This window comes from Sorex fumeus, unplaced genomic scaffold (assembly GCF_029834395.1).
Source record: "Sorex fumeus unplaced genomic scaffold, SorFum_2.1 ptg000015l, whole genome shotgun sequence".
Classification (NCBI taxonomy): Eukaryota; Metazoa; Chordata; class Mammalia; order Eulipotyphla; family Soricidae; genus Sorex; species Sorex fumeus.
In genome coordinates this window covers 17,647,925-17,662,794 of record NW_026606072.1, presented here as the reverse complement: position 1 = coordinate 17,662,794, position 14,870 = coordinate 17,647,925, and positions in this window count along the sequence as shown.

Genomic DNA, 14,870 nt, shown 5'->3' with positions numbered 1-14,870 from the left:
ATACAGGAATTCACTGTTACTGCTTTTTGGTCTTCCAAGACCGAAATGCAGGTGTTATATGTCACTTAATGATGTTTCCATTAAGGAGGGACCATACCTGTGATAGTGTCCCACACAGGATGTGCCAGAGTCGAGGTGTGTAGTTGATCAATATCTAGGATTGTGTGGTTACAGTCTATGGCACTTGTTTTTTTGCTTTTTGGGTCACACCTGGCAATTCAGAGAGGTTACTCCTGGCTCTGCACTCAGGAATTACTCCTGGCAGTGCTTGAGGGATCATATGGGATGCTGGGAATCAAACCCGGGTGTGCCTCGTGCAAGGCAAACACCCTACCCGCAGTGCTATCGCTCCAGCCCCAACAGTCTATGGCACTTACAAGAGAACATAATCACCTACCAACAGTTTTCTCGGAATGTTCCTGTCACTAAGCAATTCATGATTATAGTTAGACTCTACTTTTTTTTACTGTGGTTTCACTGAGCTAAGATTATGTTACATGAAACCACCATTAACAGTTTTGTAAATCACAGTATCTAAGTCATTTAAAAAGTTTTTTTAACTTTTTATAAAATACAGCAACTTATGTATAATAAAAATGGGTGCTTCTACAAAAATGTGATTAAGAAATATTTCAATTAATTTTTTCAATGGTCCTTCTGAACCCTTATTCACTGCTGGTAGAAATGTCACCTGGTTCAACCTTTACAGAAAGCAATATAAAAAATCTATTATAAAATAGAAATATAATTCTCATATACCCAAAAATACTTCTTTATCATGTCCTGCTCTACTGCTGCTCTCCACATGCTTAGCTGAGCCTCACCCACGAGTGAACCTATTCCTGGACCACGCAGCTGAGATACTTCATAGGACACACCAACCCATACTCCAAAAGTACCACACCATATTGGATGGGATTCAAAGTAGAAGGCAATCAATCTTAGAGGGAAATATTTTTTTCACAGATATATATATATACATATATATGCTCGATATATATATGAAAGGACACAAGTTCAACCTTTAACATGTTAGTGATCTCTTATAGAAAGGCTTAATAACCCTGGGTGAAATACAACAATCTTCACACTCTTTCCTCTCTAAGGATATATTTTTGTAGCCTTTTCAGCAGTTTTTCATAACAAACAATACAAAATACATTATTTCGGTTCTGCTCTGGGGCAGGGATTGGGGTTCAGGATGGAAACATCCAAAATATGTTGATGGGAAGGTGTAATGGTGGTGGGATTGGTGTTTGAATATAAATGTAATCAAATATTGTGAACTACTTTATAAAATAAAAAAATGAAAATTAAAAAATACCGCTTTATAGCATCTATGCAAAAAACACAAAAACATTAATTCAAAAATACATATAAAAAATACATATGCACGCCTATGCTCATTACAGCACTTAGTATAACAGCCAAGACATGCAATTCACATACCCAACTAGGATGAACAAACTAAAAAGCTGTGGGATGGAATACAGTGCAGCTCTAGGAAAAAAATAATAAAATCATGCAATTTGCCACAATATGAATGGAACTAGAGGAAACTGCTAAGTCAAGTCAGAAAGAAAGAGAATGATCTCTCTCATATGTGGGACTTAAAATAACACTGCAAGGTAGCGAAAAAGAACCAAAGGCAATACAAAGGGAGAACTGACCCATAAAACTGAACTGGGGAGCAGAGGATGGGCTTGAAAGGGAGGGGCACTCGGGAACTTGAGGGAGGAAGGTTCACCGTACAGGAAACCATTGTTAATAGTATCGTATATCAAAGTACTTCAATCAATTTTAAAAGTTTTTAAAAATAATTTTCAAAAAATGGGTCCTCGGGGACGGAGCAATAGTACAGCGGGTAGGGCGTTTGCCTTGTAAGCGGCTGACCCAGGTTTAATCCCCAGCATCCCATATAGTCCCCCAAGCACTGCCAGGAGTAATTCCTGAGTGCAGAGCCAGAAGTAAGTAACCCCTGAGCATCACTGGGTGTGACTCAAAAAGCAAAAAAAAAAAAGGGTCTTTCTCTCTTTCATCCCTTGCCTTCTTCAGTACATCTTCTTCAGCCACCTCAAAAGGATGACTAGTCCACACTAGCTCAACACGCCCAGCAGTGGTCTTATACACAAACACTTAAATAGCATCAGCATCACAACTGGTCATGACTACATAGTTTTCAGGTCTCAGTGTAAAAGAAGAACATGAGAATACCTGGTCAGAGATGATTCCATATTTGAAGATGTCAGCAGAAGACCACTGGTGCAAATGCTAAATCCTTCGAAGCACAAGACTGTTTCTGAGCACAGGTCGTTGCCCACAAAGCCAGTGAGTCTCCAGAGGATGGATTAAGTCTGACACAGCATTCTCTTCCTCTGTGATATCCTGGTCACCAAACATCGATCTCTTCAAAGCTCTGCCCATTAAGTTTATTTGCAGCATGACAAGAGCTGAATATCTTATCTATCCGGAAGGAGAGTGTGAGGGGAGGCTAGGTATGCAGTCTGCACCTATGTTAAGCCTGTAGTACTCCCACCACTCCAGTTTCTCCCTAATATTTTACTTCTCACTCCCAAAAACCTAGCTGGGATGGATGCTGCTCAGTGAACTGTAATTGTGGCTGTCATGTGAGGTTTTTTTGTGTGGCTGTTTGGTTGTTTGGGGGAGGATAGGGCCATACCCGGCAGTGTTCAAGGTTGACACCTGACTCTGCTCAGAGTCATTCCTGGTGCTATTCAGAGAACTATATCAGGTGCTGGGGTCAAATTCATGTCGGCTGCATGCACGGCAAGTACCCTACCCACTGTACTCTCTCTTTGGTCCAGTTTTGTTTTCACACACTTGTTTGTTTGCCTCTTTCTCCCACCGCTGACACCATGCAATACAGAGGAAAGAAAAGGCTTCAAGAGAGAGCCTTGATTCCCACCTGATCTAGGCTCTCATTACCTGTCTTACCTAGGGAAAGTCACTTAACCTCCAAACTTCAACTTCCTCACTTGTAAAATGGGATATAAAACACCTGCCCTGGATTATAGTAAGACTCTCAGAGGATTACAATAAATCTCAAATAAGATATAGTAAATGAAAGTGAACTCCTTGAAACAAGATCTATCCCATTCACTCTTCTTCATTCTCATCTCTCTTCTAATACGAAGGTAAGTACTCAATAAATGTTGAATGCATGAATAAAAACTAAAACACACTATAACATAATCATGTAAATTTAGTGAGGGTCAGTTACTCCCATTTTTCATTCCAGTATCAAAAAACTACAGGTAGATTCCAAAAAGCATAAAAGTATTCCATTAACATTACCACAATGGCTACTCTTTTCTTCCCTTAGGTTTCAGAACTATAATATGTAAACACAGTCACCTTAAAATCCTTTCCCATTTTCCACTAATTACACAGTATCATCAGCCAAAAGATAGACCATGAGATCCTGATGTTGCTACAACTTGCAAGTGATGCAAAATATCATTAGCAAACTGCATCTGAAACTAAGTTAAACCACTTCACCCAAAACGATCGGAGGAGAACCAGACCACTCAGGAAAGGCTGAGTTCACAGCTTAGGAAAGTCGTGACCAACATAGATACTTTAAAGGCATTCATTAAAGCCATGGCAGGCTTAAGGGACTAAACCAACTGCACTTATCTGTAATGAATTTTTTAAATGCTACCAACGCATTTCACACCTGCTAAAAACTCCAGGCTAAATTGGTTGTGAGGCATAGGGCCATCAGTGCATTCAAAGAAACAGTCTCTGCAATTATCACTAATTAACCAGCCAGAACAGTTGGGAGCCAGTTGGAGAAGTTTACGCTTGAATGTAAATGAGGGAGGCAGGATCTGCTGAAATGGGATGGTGTGGGATATTTCTTTTGTTTTGATTCCTTCCCAGACATATTTCAGTTTACATAAATATTTGAAGGTTGGATCAGACAGGATTTGCAGCACAATGGTATTCGGAATATCTTTATAAAAACTTTGATATGGTCTAAATTAGATTTCAAGGAGGGGCGACCGTGGGAGCAGGAGTCCTTTTCGATATTGAAGCAAGTGTCCTGACCAGAGCTCATGCCACTTCATCAATCACAGGTGCCTCTGACTTCCAGTGATCAAGCGAGTGAGCGAGCAGTGTCTCCCTGGGGTTCAATTTTAGCTCCATATTTCCGAAGCCACAGACAGCCCAAGTGAGCTCACCCACCCCTCTGGCTGAAGAGCTGTGTGACCTCTGGTTGACCTTGAGCTCTGGGATTTGAGGGTTAAAGTTTTCTTTTGGCATTTGAGTCCAATTTTTTTTTCCTCTGGAAGTGGTTAGAGCAGGCCCCACCCTCTGCAACAGGCAAGCTGTTTCCTGTCGAAGCAGTAGTTAGTAACTATCTTAGTTATTGCCATGTGAAAAACACTTTTTCATGAGAGAAGATCTTTTTCAAGGACTCTATTTCTCATTGAGCATTTAATTTTGCAGAGAGCTCATCAAAATGTATACAGGCTTATGCACAAAGCAGAAAAATCAAGGGCAGTGCTTAAAATGCCAACATGTATGTGTTTTTGAGATGAGAGTTGAACCCAAAACAAGAATTTAACAAGTTTCACTGAACAAAAAACCGTAAGTACCAAGAGTGTGGATTTTCTTAATACAAAGTGTTGCTTTCTGAAGGCTGATGTCTGAGGGGCAGGTGGATGACAGGAACCTTAAACAGCATGATTATCTCTTTAATAAATACGTATTTTTATTAAGCCTGATGTCTGATTAAGGATATACCATGAAACGTATTAGCCTATTTCTGAGTGAAGCAGGAAAGCTTTCATAGAGAGGTTTTATTGTTTACACTCATTGAAAGGAAAAACCTGACTTGAAAGACTCAGATATAATCTCTGTGAATTAAAATGGCTCCATTGTACTATAGAGCTGGTGATCTTAGGGAAGGTGAATCCAGGATTTTGACCCAGCCATAGATGCCCTGTATACAAGAGAGATATACATGGAGCTACAGACAGACAAATGCCCCTGGTTATTGGCAGTTGTTTTCATCACAGGGAGAATTTATTTTCTTTTAGGAATCCACAGCTGAATAATGTTCTAGTGCTCTGCTGTTTCATAACCTTCCATGTAATTAAGCAGTTGGCATGACTTTCCAAAGCAAGATAATAATAGGAGTTAAGCAAAGGCAGGAAGGCTTGTACACAAGGACTCTTTGGACTACTCAAGCATACAAATAAACCTTTAAATCCATGTTAAACCATCAAATCTGAAAAGATTTCCCAGAGGAGTAACCCTTCCTCCACCACCACACATCCTGCCTACGAGTATGGTCAAATGTCCTGTAACACAAGAAGTGCAAGACTCAATTTCGAGTGAGGGGAGGAACAGGGAGAAACAGACCCTGGCAATTGCGTCTAAAATGCCACTTCCAATGTCCAGATGAGTTTAAGGATGAATATCAAAGGCAGTCATTTGCAGAAGCTAAATCATTACACACTGCCAGAAGCAAACTGGTTTTGAAAGAGGAATTATGTGGGCTGGAGCAATAGCACAGCGGATAGGGCGTTTGCCTTGAACGCAGCCGACCGGGGTTCAATTCCCAGCATCCCATATGTTCCCCTGAGTACTGCCAGGAGTAATTCCTGAGTGCACGAGCCAGGAGTAACCCCTGTGCATCGCCGGGTGTGACCCAAAGAGAAAGGAAGGAAGGAAGGAAGGAAGGAAGGAAGGAAGGAAGGAAGGAAGGAAGGAAGGAAGGAAGGAACGAAGGAAGGAAGGAAGGAACGAAGGAAGGAAGGAAGGAAGGAAGGAGAAAGCAAGCAAGAAAGAATTATGATTGAAAACAAAAATATGGCCCGAAGCACAAATTACCTAGCCACTGAACACCGACTGACTTAGAAGCAAAGGTGTGGGAGAACAAATATGGACCTGTCCTGGGAAAAGTGAGCGCCACTGTCCTCAGAGACAGAAATAAGCCCATATAAATTGGGCTAGATGTCAAAGATGGCTGCCATGGATGCAGTCCCTTCCCGCACATACTGTTTCTCCTGTCAATATGTGCAATCTAATTCCCTCAGTGACTCTGAACTGGTTTAAGTGGAGTGAGCCCAGGCATAGGGCAAAAAGGAAACAGAATGACATTGTTCCATCGTCCTGTATAGCATCCTCAGGATCTTTCGGAACACGTGCTGTTGAGATGCTTCCTCTTGGACTCAGGCTCCACAGCAGAGGCCTAAACCTCAGGAGGAACTGAATGCAGGCATGCTGGTGGGCAGGCTCATGCCATGCCCGGAACCGTTGCCCCAGTCAGTATCTGCCTATACCTGCTCCCTGACTTCTAGTCAGGGATTGCCCAACTGAGCCCACTGAACACACAGACCCATGAGAGGAAACAATAAATTGTGTTTGTAAATTACCTGTGAAAATCTACTTTTCATTGTTTAATCTATTTATGAGAACTTTTTGCCTATTATTTCAGTATCTTATGACTCTCCCCATACATTTTGCTATTTGCCTTTCATCTGCTATGTAGAGGTTTTCAGGGTTGTTATTTTCTTCACTGTATCGCTGTCATCCCATTGATCATCTAATTACTCGAGCAGGTGCCAGTAACGTCTCTATTCTCCCAGCCCTGAGATTTTAGCAGCCTCTTCTTATTTGTCTTTTGTTATTTTCTTAATGTCATCAAATATTTCAATTATCTGCTATTGTTTTGGTCTGGTTTTGATTTCTTGGGATATACTTTGCACTGCACAGGGCTTACTCTGGCTCTGTGCACAGGGATCACTCCTGGTAGTGTTCAGGGAACCATAGGTGATTCCAGCTGGGGTTGTCCACATACAAGGCAGGCACCTTACTCACTGTACTATCTCTCCAGCTTCTCAGTCATTTGCTTTTATGACTTCTGTTTCCATATTATTTTTCCTACGTTTACCTATATTCATTTGGCCATTATGTATTTAACAAATAGTGAGAACCTAATCTATGCCAGGTACTCTGTGCATTGCTGCATAGACAATGTAAATAAGACAGACTGTAACCATGCCCTAAGATGCCTGTGTACTGGGGTGCAGGGAGAATTCAAACACAGACACAAAACTGCTGTAAGAACTCTATCTGAAGTGATGAGAAAAGACAGACTGCCGTGGAATTCTAGAGCAGGGACACTTACTCCCAGGTTTCCAGGGAACAGAAGAAAATTTCCTATAAAAAGTAAGATTAAGGACCAGAGAGACAGGATAGTGAGAAAAGCACTTGCCTTGCACATGCCAAACCTGGGTTCTATTAGCAGCACCGCATATGGTCCCCAAGCACTGCCAGGAGTGATCCCTGAGCAAAAGAGCCAGGAGTAAGCCCTGAGCCAAAGCTGGCTTGTGGCCACCTTCCACCCCAACCCTCCCCCTCCCCCAAAAGAAGGCTTAAGCTCATACCTTAATTGTGAGTTATGTACTTATGCTTTTATTTTTCTTACAAATCTGTGGACCACTGGAAATTAAAGTTCAAATAATAATACACATATTAAATGTGATGGGAATGTGAGCTACTATTATTGTTTTCACACAACTGATATGAGAGTACATTTAAGCTTGTTAGTGAGATTTATATTTTGTTTTTGAATCTGAGAGAGAACAGACTTGGAGCAAAACCTTTGCATGCAGGAGGGAGAGGTTCAATGTGCGGCATCATATAGTTTCCCAAGAACTGCCAGCAGCATCAGCTGAGCACAGAGTTGGGAATAGCCACTGAGTGCTCCCAGGTGTGGCCCAAAACCAAAGCAAAACCCAAAAATCCGCCTGTCTTTTGTATCACAGGTGTTATCATAAGTATCCTTTTCTGTTTCACATTTTGTCCAAGATACAAAATCACTCAACTTTTTCCTTTTGCTTTTCTCTGAATTATTTTTATTAATAGGCACTGGGCTGGAGCGATAGCACAGCGGTAGGGCATTTGCCTTGCACGCAGCCAACATGGCCGACCCGAGTTCGATTCCTCCGCCCCTCTCGGAGAGCCCGGCAACCTACCGAGAATATCTCGCCCGCACGGCAGAGCCTGGCAAGCCACCCGTGATGTATTCGATATGCCAAACACAGTAACAACAGAGTCTCCAATGGAGATGTTACTGGGCCCACTCGAGCAAATCGACGAACAACGGGAGGACCTTTACCTTTACCTTTTAATAGGCACTTATATTTGTTAATTAAAATAAAATCACTTTGTGGCCACAATAAAAGTTTTTCTCTAATTTTTTGATGTTTATTAAAACTCATATGAACAAACTAAGAGATAAGACAGTACTTAGGGTGCATTGCTAGTAACTGAACCCAACCTGGGTTTGATTCCCAGCACCACACAGTTCCTCAAAAACCAGCAGGTGTGGCGAGAGTCTCCCAAGCAGCCCAGTGGCTGAGCAGCATGGCTTCCAGGACTGGCATGGAACCACTGGCCAATTGGCAGAGACTCGCTGGTAGGGTCCTGGACCTCCTAAGCAGCACTGAAGAATCCCCCCACACAAAACAAATGTGTATTGAAGGTGTATGTATCACTTAATCTACACGATATAAAGATGCAGGATACATATCACTTAGTGAAGAAGAATAATCGAATGCCCACGTACCTCTCCTTACTTGTCCTTATTCCCTAAAGATACCCCGGTACTTATCCCCATTCAGCATTCCCGTGCTTCCTTTATAGATTTATTTATTATATTTTCCAAAACAATTTTTTACTTTAAACAACTTTTAAACTAAAATAATTTTCAATTTTTTTAAATTATTGTACATTGACTCACATACATGTTTTGGTAGTGCCGTTTCATGCTTCAAAAAAGTTAGGCCTGGAGCATGCAGTGGACCTGGGTTCAATCCCCAGCACCCCACCCATATGGTCCCTGAAGCCTGCCAGGAGTGATTCCTGAGCACAGGGCCAGGAGTTAGCCCTGGGCACCACAGGATGTGGCCCCAGAGCAATAACAATGAAAAGTAACTTGTCACACCACACTCACCACCATAATGCCAAAATCTCCTCTCCTCCATCTACTGGGTCCCTCTACTCCTCTCCTCTCGATGGCCTCTGTCCTCCCACTGATGACAACGTGGGTTCTGTAGTCTAAATCCATGCATTGGTTTTGTCTGTCCCTTTTCATGGTTTCTGTGGAGTCACTTGAGGGCATTTGTCTTTCTCTTTCTGATTTCTTTCATTCAGCATTACACTCTGCAACTCCATCCAGGTTATCCCAGATGGCAACATTGACATTCTCTTGTTGCAACAGATATATTGTGTTGCATTGTATACATATATATCATACTTTCTTTCTTCATTCCTTATTAGGCACTTAGGTCATTTCCATATCCTAAACCAATGTTTTTCAACTGTCTTATACCAGTAAACTGTACCAGTTCATAGACCAGAGATTGAAAACCACTGACCTAAATTATTGTGTTATTTTACATTTTCCTATTTTCTGACATTTTTTAGTTGAAATCATTTTGTAGGCTCTATTCGATATGTCTTTGTGAGTCTGCCCCTGCATATGTGTATGTCAACAGTTCAGTGTACTCACCCTTTTCCTGCCGTGTCTATTTTCCATCACTAGTGGGGAACTGGATGACTTCCAGATGTGAGCTAATAGAAACAGCACTTCCCTGGTCTGTGTGTGAAAGTTTCTCTGTGACATATACATAGGAGACAAACTGCAAGATCATAGAGCACACACAAACATCTGACTTAATATGTTAATGCAAGATCGTTGTACAAAGCAAACCAAATTATATCCTCTCAAGCATTCTTTGAAAGTTCCTATTTGGTATTGACTAACTCCAAGGTTTTGTTGATCTGATAGAGATGAGAAGGATGTCATTATGACTCTTATTTATACTGAATTGACATTTAATAAGACTAATATTTTCGCATTATTGGTCATTTGTATTTGATATACTGAAAAATGACTGTTCCTGATAACTTTCAGGCTGATGTATTCATTTTATTCATTTTCAGACTTACTCATTTTCAGATTGACTTATTCACCCACTTTTAGACTGACTTATTTTTTTTCCCTAATGAGTCTACAGTTATCTTTAGTTTAGATGCTAAGTTTTTAGCTAATGCAAAAGGTTCTGAGTAGTAAATATTTTCTCCCTTTTTTTCTCTCTTTATGTCTTCTAGCTAATGAACTGAATTTTTTCCTATATTAAACTTTCTCTTTATTCTTAAGTTTATTTTGGAGCCTACATCGGAAATCATTCCTTATCCTGAAATTAATTTTTTTATGTAGGAGTACTGCTATTTATTCAGCCACTGATTAGTCTGATTGAATTGTGCATGAACTCCCCCTTACTTTTTTTTTACATTTTTTATAATTTTATTTATTGAATCACTGTGAGAGCAGTTACAAACTTTCGGGATTAAGTCTCGGTCGTACAATGAAACACCCATACCTTCACCAGTGCCCATTATCCACCACCAAAATCCCCAGTATACCCCATCCCACACCTTCCCCTTACCTGTGGGACAGATGATTTCCAAATTACTCTCTCTAAACTTTGATTACATTCAACATTTCGACACCACATCCACCATTATTATTTGGGATTTTACCCCAACACTCAGATCTGCTGAAAGGGCAACAGTAGACAATTTGTTTTGTATTGCTGGTTATGAATAACATATGATGTCGCGTGGCTGCAGTAGAGGTCACGTGAGTTTGAAATTCTAAAATTTTAGCAATTAAATCTGGAGGGATTTCTTGCCAAAAACTGCTCAGTTCCGGGATTTCTTCCTGAGTCTCTAGGATCAAGGCCATTAAGCAGCTTGAACCCCCATCCGTAAGGCCCCATGTGTCTCGTCACTGCAGGCCCAAACCTGACTGTCCAATGGCCTCTGGAAGATGGCAGCCACCGAGCCGCTAAGGGGGAACCGGTGGAGGGACAGCACCCTTTCCCCCCTGCGGTGGCCCGAGGACAGTAACCTACTGGTGGCCCGGACGCATTTCTGCCAAAAGCCGCTGGGTATCAAGATTTGTTTCTGAGTCTCTGGGATCATGGCTGTTAAGCAGCTTGATGAAGAGCCAGAGAGGCCATTCATGGGCGGCAACTCAGAGTCTCGTTGGGATGGGGAGGAAAGGGCCGGCACCACCCCCATCCCATGAGGCCCCAAATGTCTCGTCACTGAGGACCCAAACCTGACTCTCCCCTGGCCTCTGGAAGATGGCAGCCACCGGACCCCCAGGGGGAACAGGCCAAGGCGTGAAACCTATTCCCACCTAGGGTGGCCCAGCGCTGGTAGCCTACTGCAGGTAGGGGACGCATTTCTGCCAAAAGCAGTTTGGTTTCAAGATTTGTTTCTGAGTCTCTGGGATCATGACCGTTCAATTAAGAACCAGAGAGGCTTTGCTTCCAATTATATAGCTTAGCCGGAGGTGGTTTGTGGCTGTGTCTCCCACATAACTAACATTTGGCCTTTTACTTTCTTGGTAAAGTTTGCCCCAAGTTTTTGGGGTCTGGCCAAAGGCACAGCAGCAATTTTGGGGTATCTGGAAGTCTGAAGGTGCCATGAGGCTGCTGATACACTTGCCTCACAGGTACAGACTAACCTGCTGGCGGCACCATACCTCTGTGAAATCAATTTTTAAAGTCATGAATCCATCTGGAATTATTTGTGCAGAATGAAGAGGAAAGTCTTTTCCATCTTCATCGTTTATAAGAATAATCACTTAGTTGACTAGTCTCTCTTCCTCACCCCAGTGATCTTATATCCACAGAAGAGGACATCTTTCAGGAAACCGAAATTTACATGGAGCTCTTCAATGCACCCACACCATGAATAACTCTGGTTTTTGCTCTTAATGCTTAAGGGCACATAGCCAATTAAATTCAAGTTAAAACCACCAAGGACCAGTATAAAAATATATTACCCACCCCTTTCTCACCTTCCCCCCTGCCTCCATGGCAGACAATATACTGGGAATATTGGTGGTGGGGAATGTGTACTGGATGGATGTTTGATCACTGTGTGATTGTGACCCAAATATGAAAGCTTAAAACTATCTCACAGTGATTCAATAAAATTTTAAAAAAAGAAATGTAATCACGAAAATCTGTAAGTCTGTAACTGTATCTCATGGTGATTCATTAAAATAATAATTTTTTTTAAATAATATATTGCCCACTATGGGGTCCCACAATCTCCTAACGGTATCACTTTTTTTTTCTTTTTGACATCTAATTATTATTTTTTATCTATTTCACATCCAGTGAAGTCAAAATACATTTTCACACTTCAATTCTTCTTTTAAATAAATTTATGTTTCTCCCTAGTTCTTTTGATTTCATTTACAGATATGATTTCTCTTTTTACAATACTGATATTATTATTATTATTGGGGTGGTGCCTCCCAAAAGCAGTGATCTGGAGGCAAGGGGGCCCCACCAGTGTTTCTCAGTCAACTGAAACATCAGTTAAAAACAAGGACCCTTGATGCAGTGCTGCTGGGGACCTGTGGTGCTGGGGATTACCAAATCACCCTAGTGATGCTGGGGGACTCCAGGGCTACACCCAGCAATGCTTGGCGGAGCACCTGAACCCAGCTCAAGTACATGTTAGTCAAGTGCCTTAATTGCTGTAATGTCTCTCGGACCAATTGTAACTGCTTTTATTCTGATTTTGTAAGTTACACTTTCAAAAAATTTTCCAGGAAGGGTTAATGAATAATCCCTTTACTGAGAACATTTTAGTGTAAATCTTTAGTGAGAAGATGACTTGGCTGAATGAATTTTTCCACCCCTCAGTAATCTGTAAATATTATTCTGTTGATTTCCATCCCAAAATGCTTCTCAAGTCTCAGATGAGTCTGAACTACTGGCCCATCATTTTGTGAGGATAGGTTTATAGGCAGGTGTGTGTGTGTGTTTGTGTGTGTGTATTCCGTTTCTATTTTTGGATGATGTAGATATCTTATTTTCTTTCTTTTGCTATTACTTTACCAGAATATATCTTGATATGGGTTATAATTTTTTTTAATTTTCTAGGTCACCATAAATTCTTTCAATCTGGAAGTTTAGATATTTCATTTTAAGAAAATTTCTTTTATCTTTCAAATAACTTACATAAAATATGTTCCTGTTCATGAATTGCCTTTTCTGTGTCTTTGATTTTCATGGTTATTCTTAAATCTATAATTTCATTTCCAATTTCTTGCAACTCTTTGTTACTTTTGTGATTTTTCTCAATCCTGTCCTTTATCCAATAGACTTTTTTTTTTAAGTAGGAGTATTGCTATTTATTCAGCCATTGATTAGGCTGATTGAATTGGGCATGAATTCCATCCTCTCCCTACCTATGGGGCAGATGATTTCCACATTACCTCTCCACTTTGATTTCATTCAATATTCCGATCCCAGACCACCATTATTATTTGGGATTTTACCCCAACACTCAGATCTGCCGAAAAAGCAACCGTAGACAGTTTTCTATTGCTGGTTATGAATAACATATGATGTGGCTGCATAGTAGTGGCCATGTGATTTTGGAAGTTGAAATTTTAACAATTAAATCTGGAGGGATTTCTACCAAAACTTGCCGGGTTCCGAGACTTGTTCCTGAGTCTCTGAAATTATGGCCATCAAGCAGCTTGATCAGCAGCCAGAGAGGCCGTTCATGGGTGGTGACTTGGGGTCTTGTTGGGGCAGGGAGGAAAGGGCCGGCTCCACCCCCATCCCATGAGGCCCCGCATGTCTTGTCACTGTGGGCCCAAACCTGACTGTCCCATGGCCTCTGGAGGATGGCAGCCACTGAGCCACCAGGGAGAACAGTCCAAGGCACGAAACCTATTCTCACCTGGGGTGGCCAAACACCTGTAACCTACTGCAGGGACAGGACGCATTTCTGCCAAAAGCTGCTGGGTTCTGAGATTTGTTTCTGAGTCTCTGGGATCATGGCCGTTAAGCAGTTCAATCAGGAACCAGAGAGGTTTTGCCTCCAATTATATAGCTGAGCTAGAGGTGGTTTGTGGGTGTATCTCCCACATACCTAACTTTTGGCCTTTTACTTTCTTGGTAAACTTGGCCCCAAGTTGTTGGGGTCTGGCCAAAGGCACAGCAGCAATTTTGGGGTATCTAGAAGTCTGAAGGCACCATCAGGCTGCTGATGCACTCACCTCACAGGTACAGACTGACCTGCTGGCGGCACCATATCCCCTATCCCACAGGCTTTAAAGTTCATAAAACACCATATTGTTCTTTAACTGTAACAAAATGACAGTGCCTAGACAGGTAACTATCATAAATGCTTTACAGTATTTCAGATTTAAAATGGTCTTAATCTCCCCAGTTTTAAAAATTTCTATGAGGAGCGAAAAGGAAAAGAATAACTGGTTTTACTGTGAAAAGGGGGAGAGGCACTTTTTTCTATAACTTTTGACACTATCATATATAGTGCTGTTACCAACATATTTCCATGAATAAGCCTTCGGCCCCTTCTTTTCATTCCAATTGAACATATTTCTTCTCAGTGTTGCAGTCCCTTCCAAGTCTACTTTCCCCACCCTCAAAGTGGCATGCTTCCTACTGAAGACCAGTTCTCATGTTTCTTGTTTCTGTTGCTTTGGGACATTTGCCTTTCCACTATTATGTTTCTTTATATCCTGCTTGTGAGAGAGATCATTCAGTGTTCAGTGTCATTCTCTCTCTCTCTCTCTCTCTCTCTCTCTCTCTCTCTCTCTCTCTAACTTTACTCAGCACGATACTCTCCAAATCCATCCACATAGCAACAAATTGCATGATTTTATCTTTTCTTCTGGTCAAGTAATATTCCATGGTCTATACATCATTTCTCCTTTAATAAAATAACTATTATTTGTTCTCAAAACCCAGAGACCTCAGGTAGTA